A 6,915-nucleotide genomic window follows, 5' to 3' on the forward strand; every position below is an offset into this window, starting at 1 on the left:
TGCACAAGTGCAGTCTTGCAGCTCTACCAACGCTCTTTGAGGAAAAAAGAAACATCAGCTGAACCAGGAGCCAGGAGGAGTGCTCATCAAGCAACCTGCTTTCCACCTCGTCTCCCCTGATGCTTGGTAACATGGAGATCTTGATTTTATAAGGCACTCGGTGTCATCACCAATAGATTAGGCAAAAGATTGCTTAAACTGGGCCACTGGCAAACTCGCAGCTCTCCTGAGCACTAGCCCTCTCTCAGTCAGTACCTTTTAATGAAGATCCTCCCATCCTAATAGAGTCCTCCTGCACTCCCATCAATTCGACCACTCTTAACCCCTCCTCCTTACCCCCCCTACCCACACCCCCTGTCTCTCTCTTTTACTCCACTGTTTTAATTGCTTGAAGGTCATTGACAATAATGTGACAACTTATTAGGAACCCCATCTGATGCCTCCGATTTTATACCTCACTTTGCCACAGCGCTTGGTTTCCAGGCAATTACTGAGCATGCTATTTATTAATTTCACGGTTCACAGAGCATCACACGCTATAAATAGTGAAGGATGATAGCTCAGTCATTCACGATGTCGGTGGTTGTTATCGATTTTGAGGGAGATGCTGAGGTGGGATGCAGCCCTCATATTTTGGGCTTTAACCCTTGTGCGATGTTTCGGGTCTGTGGAACCAGTTAAAAAAGCATCTCAGTGAAGGAAATGAGGTTCCGTTAATTTTTTTTAGTGCCTTGACTCATTTTCTGTGAAGAACGCGTTAATTCAAAAGAACTTGCATCCTTATGAGAAATGCTCACATGCCCATAGGCGCACACACGTTTCAGGCATCACACATGCTCGAAACATGCTCCAGAGTAGCCACTGGGAAAAAAACAGACAAAAAAATACAAGGCAAAAAAAACAAAGGATTTGGGATATGACAGGGTACCTGAACACAACACCACATGTGGTAACTTTTTACACTGTGCAAGTTGGGACGACAGCTCGTCAAGAGGAAGTTGATAGTGGTAAGAGCCATATGAAAAATCAAGTCTGGGCTCCTGCTGTCACTCTTTTGTCACTGTCCTATTTTCCAAAGAATGGCAGAAACAGTGAGAGAATGCTTCTGCAGAGAATGCTGCACATGGATGAGAAAATAAGGTAGGGTATAAGAGAAAGAAATCATGGTGGACTACAATCACAACAAAAAAGAGATGTTTACAATTTCGACAAGGTGGAGAAAGGAGGAAAAAAAAGCTCTTCACACTGGATAGATTCAATCTGGGATATCACTGTGGTCAGGGTGTTGGTTGCTGTCATTGTGAAAAAGATTTAAGAAGCCAGTGCCCTTTCTGTCTAAATCACAGAATCGGCTACACCATCTCAACACTGTGGCGCTTTTGCGTGTCTCTCCGTCATGACTGCATCTCTGTATATGAGAGAGAATTGCTATTAAAACTGTCCTCATCAGTCTGGGTTGCAGACAGTGGCAACAAAAGGGCCACTCTGAAATGTGTCAGCCCAGGAAGGCTAGAAATACAGTTGATAAATGCAATCCAGCAGAGTTAAGTGGCAGATATTAACCACAATTGCCGGCCCATATTACTTGTATTTGAGATAAAGTCGTCTCTGCTCAGTGAATATTCATTGTTATGTCTGTATTGCTTTCTACATCCAATAAGTTGGGTATGATAGCCCCATAGGCGTTGGGTGGACAACGTGGGTTGGGAAATGCAGAGGAAAAAACAATCAACAGTCCAGGGAGTGATATGTTTAATAACCCAGAACGTGCTTAAATGCCCATTTTTCCTGCTAAAATACATGCTTAAAAATGTCATGATAGTAATCACACAGAAAGAAAGCAAAACGTGTGCTGTGTGCCCTTTTTATTTCCACAGGAATCCATTTATCTACAAAGATAGCTGACATCCTCATACAAGTGTTATACAGTGCTAACAGTTCAAGTGCCAAGACCAATTATGTGTTGTTTCCTTGACGAAAGGAGCAGCTTTGCAGTTTGCCATGCTTTCCCAACATACCCTCTCCGTGCCAAAGTAATGTGTCTCTAAGTTGCGGGAGCCATTTAACCTGTCAAGGCAAGAGTTTCGGTGTCTGTTTGGAAACAATCCAATAAATTAGGCAGAGACAAATCGACAGCCAAGAAATCTGATACAGCTCTCTTTTGCTAAATTCACAAAATTGTCAGTCTAGCTGTTGAGTGTAGTGTAGATGCTGAGGAACATTCCAAACAGAAATACCCTTTGAGATAATCCCTTTTAAATTAGCGATACACGTAAACTGACATGTTTGTTTCCCCCCCCATATATAGTCCTTAAATGCTCACTCTACACAGCCTCCAGCCTCCTTTTCAAGTCTCACTTCACATGAGTGGCTCTCTTTTTTTTTTTTTTTGCCCCAAGGTGCGAAAAAGCCAAGTGAACACGCACAAGACGTTGACCTTTAAAGTCAACAGCATAAATGTTGACACTGTCTTGTTATCATTACCGCGAGACAACAGAAAAACCACAAACGTCTCGCTATTCACAGTGACGTGCGGGTTCCATCACCGAAGCGTAGACACTAAAATCACCGCTGGGTGTTTGCAAATACGAATGAAAGAAAACTGGAAATCAAGCCAGTAAAAGCTTCGTAGTTGAAGGCATGTTTTCTATCAGGATACAGCTGCATGTTTTTATTATTACAGCACGCAGGACACGGTGCAGCTCGCAGATGTGTAAATCAAGACTACAAGCACTTAGTGTGTTGACAGTGTGTTGGGAGACACTTGTGCTTCAGAATCCCACTTTAATGGTTTTCCATATGAGGCCGTATATCTGCGGCGTTAAAGTCCTTGTCAAGGGCATGCGTGTGAGCTTTTCCGTGGGTTTTCATCACACAGCTTTAGTTGTAAAAGGCCTTCGTGCCAGAGGCTTCCCTGATTGAGAAGGCGGCTTCTTTTACGGTCCGAAGCGCTCTGAACTTTACGAGAGCGACAGAGGCCCTTCCGTCCTATGGCTCCCGGCTGAAATATCATGTTTGTTTATCTCTGGAGAGAATTTATTCTGCTGATTCATTGGCTGGCACTCCTGCAACGGCTGAAGGAATTCGATTTTCTCTTTATTTATTCGCTTCATTTTTCCTCCTGTGGAAGAGTAGTCTCTTGTGTGATACCACGGGAAAACTTCCTTCCTCCTTGCTCCGGTCCCCTGAGAAATGAGATTAGAGAGAGGAAGGGAAACGGGAGATAGAAGACAAGGGACATAATAGAGTTGTTATTCATTGTAATCTTGCTTCTCCTGTAGTTGCTTTTGAATTCACCTTCAAAATAGCCTATTATATTAAATAAATACGTCAATATAGCAATTCATCAGTGATCAAATTTGAATAAGAGAGCAGTTAAAAGGAACATTCTTAGGCTTTTTTGGAATATAACTGAATATATACTGTGCTCCACAAAAGGACACAAAAATAGCCATCTTTTTCTTGGCAGGAGTTGGAACACATAATTCAGATGTATTGTCCAATATATTACAATTACAGAGATGGTAACAAGCAAACCCCTACTACCATGAACATCTATTCCAACCTATTATGGAGGTTTACGATTTGAGACGGATATGACTTGATGTGGTTTAAAATTCATTAAAAATGACATTGAGAAATGATAAACCATGGGGTGTGCATATATGTGAGCTGACAAAACAGAAAAAAATGTAAAAAATAAAACTGTTCCTCCGACAGGTGCAGGTCAGCCACGCTGAATGGCTTCAGAGAGAAGTTAGTCTAACTGTGAAGTGGCTTACAGACCTGTGAAATAAAATAAGTCAAGGATAGTAAAGCAGGAGGCTTGCTGCGAGTTACAATGCAAACACATTTCAAACTCAGGCCTCTCTAAATCCCTCTGTCTGGACTCTGTTGACGACAGGATACCAAAGCATCCGGAATGTACAATCGATATCCCCCCGCCAATTTGTCTGAAATGGTTTGGTTCAGCAGAAGGACAAGCCCAAAGTGCTGGTGTCAGGGCTGCAGGGGAGAGCGCGACACACCTTTGCCATTTTCTCACTCTTCCTGCAGTTTTTCACGCATCCGATGTGCAATCAGCTTGACGTGTGACCACTTGGCATCATGTGTCACATGGACAGCCCTTAAACCGCGGGGAACAGACCCCTTGCACGACACGCTCCCGGGAAGCAAGAGAGGATAGACTTTACATGCAGGTCACATGGTCCCGGCATGTCTCCTGCCCTGGTTCAATTCCACCTGGAGTCACAAAGCACTGCATTATCGAGGAGGAGCCAAAGTAACACTTTATTTTTGTGCCAGAAAGAATAAGGTTTCTTTTTTTTCTCCCTCCACCCACACCCATAAGGTGATGCTGTTTTGTAGCACAGCTGAAATATGGCATCGCAAATCAGCTAAATAAAGAACGACATGCTTGTTCCGTATATAGCTGTCAGTTAAATATGTAATTTATGACATAGCTGGGTTTTTTTCTTGCCCAGTAATTACAAAACTCTGAAAGACTCTCTAAAGCATTTTTTTTTTTTTTGCCAAAAGAAGACTGGTGAAGAAGATAGTTAAGGCAGGTTGGGGAAGAATGCCAGGAGTGATTTATGACAGGAGGATGCCAGCAAAAGTGAAGGGGAAGGTTTACAAGATGGTAATATTTAGCTTCGTGATATAGGCTGAGGTGCCACTGTCTTTTTGTCTGTGGCAGCGGGAGTGACAGCGAGGATTAGCAATGAGTATATCACAGGGACGGCGATATTTTGGTTACTTTAGGAACAAAGTAAGAAGGCGAGGGAGATGCAGGGGAAGCATCTGATCCACTGCACTGGCCCCCCCACACAGGAGCTTGCTGAAAAACAAAAAGATCCACACCGCCTGCTTTTGATGAAATATTTATGGCGTTAAATAATGATACAAGGTGATAGACATCAATGAGGGTTTTTGTTTTTCTCTGGAGGGAGCTCAGAATCTCCTTCCCTGAATGAAGCGAATGTCATGCTCTGTTTATTATGACAGAACAAACTGTTCACGACAGAGATGAGAGGAGCTGATTCTCCACAGTTGCCGCAGGTCTCTACGCAACTATTGATAATACTGTATTCCTATTAATTTATCCCCATGTACTTCTTTGCCGGCAGTGCATCACCACCTCTGGTCAAGAATTACCGAAGCTCCATATGCTGTGTCATGTGGAAACACTTTAGCATCAGAATTTGTGCCGTCTTCCTGCTGGCTCCAGCAGGATTGCGACAGATTAATCAGCGTGTCCTCTGCAATTATTGGAGCAGTAGGGGTGATTGAAAATTTTGGCTCTCGGTCCAGAGCTTTCACAAAGTTGATGTGCTCCTCTGAATATATATATTTTTTTATAAAAAAAAGTAATTACAGCTCTTAAATGTTTTTTTTTTGCATCTACACGTCGTTAAGTAATATCTTGAATTTAAAACTGGTGAAATAACAGACGATATAATCGCAATACATGACGAAAATTTTTATTTGTGAATCGGTCAGGCGTCTGGGTTACAGGCTAGTCCTTTGCTAGGATGGATTCAGCAAAATGAAACAAATCTTCATTCATCTGTGCTCTCTCTTCTTTTTTGATCTTCATTTCATTGTAAATCCAGTGGCAGGAGATGCTGGTTATTTAATGTTCTATGAGCCAAGTACCTGTAGTTGGACTATAATTGTACCCCAGGGACAATTCCACTGTTTCAGCTAGGTAAACGCTTTGTGGCTGTAAGCCTATTGTGAATTATATCAAAGCAAATTAGATTAAACCAATTGGATTTTCATGGTAAATTACTCTTTACCCCTCAAATGACCCACTGAATGAGAGAACAGAGCCACAGGCTCAACTAAGTAACTGTAAACTACTATGTAACGCTGTTAGTTTTTATCAGCGGACATGAGAAGGAGAGACGGGACTATTTATTTTAAAGATGTGTTCACTTCAGCGGCCTCATTTACAAACAGATTTTAAAAAAGAGACCGTTTATGGTTCATGTAGAGGTGTTCTTGCAAAGCCGTCACGGTTTCTTGTGACGAATCCAACAGGACGGAAAGTTTATTTAGAGGAAAAATAAAGAAGGGGGGGGGGACACTTTCTATTTGTTTTAGGATGAAAAAGTGGTTATAGATGCGCCACTTGATCAACAAGCAACATGAGAAAGTAATATGCCATGAAAGTGACTTTTCATTTGCTGGCAGCACACATAACCACATTACACGCTAAACACAAGAAAAGCAGAAGGACAAAATTAAGGGTTGTTTTCTCTGATGGCTGCCGAGCTAATTTGCATGACTTTGCATAATATAGTCCATAAAGGCAACGATAGTGATAACGTGACAGGCAAATCATATTTTCCTTGATAGGGAGCCAACGTTAATTTTAACTTTTGATGCAGGGTATAAATAAAGTCCTCCCCGGTTTGGGACGGAGCACTCGTACGACAAAGGAAAAATAGAGATAAAGACAGCCTGACACCTTGGTTGAGTTGTGATCATATCTTTAGCACCTCTCTCTCAAGGTCTACTGATTGAATAACTGAAGTTAATAACGTCTGTTGCCATCAAGTCAGCCAGTGCAGTCTTTAATTTAGTGTCATTAACAAAATTAGAAACTGAGAATTTAACTGCAGTGAAAAGTGGATGGGTGATGAGATTCTTTCATTCTGTATAATAGCTGTGGCCCTGTTAGCATTTCATATGCAGTGACATTTTTGTTAAAATTAACACCTTCTCGCTGTTCACTGTATCCTATCTACATGTAAAAAGGGCTCTTACTTGTCCTACAATATTTGTACAATGTAAGCCAAGTTCGCTCTTTTCTGAAAAGCTGATCGTCCGCTCGTTTCGCTTGTTTAATTTCTTCCTCTTTATCGGTACGAGTCTATCTAAAACAGACAACACGGATGTGTGCATGAG

The 6,915-nt window shown here is 41.9% G+C and overlaps 1 long non-coding RNA gene across 1 annotated transcript in view; it reads right to left on the reverse strand.

Moving 5' to 3' along the window:
* Positions 1–2,510: 2,510 nt before the first annotated feature.
* Positions 2,511–6,915, reverse strand: part of LOC102076836 (uncharacterized) — a 33,638-nt gene continuing 29,233 nt past the window's right edge. The window contains exon 4 of the long non-coding RNA XR_269059.4: positions 2,511–3,185. This is a non-coding gene — a long non-coding RNA (uncharacterized LOC102076836). The remainder of the gene's footprint in view (positions 3,186–6,915) is intronic.

This window comes from Oreochromis niloticus, linkage group LG2, assembly GCF_001858045.2.
Source record: "Oreochromis niloticus isolate F11D_XX linkage group LG2, O_niloticus_UMD_NMBU, whole genome shotgun sequence".
Taxonomy (NCBI): domain Eukaryota; kingdom Metazoa; phylum Chordata; class Actinopteri; order Cichliformes; family Cichlidae; genus Oreochromis; species Oreochromis niloticus.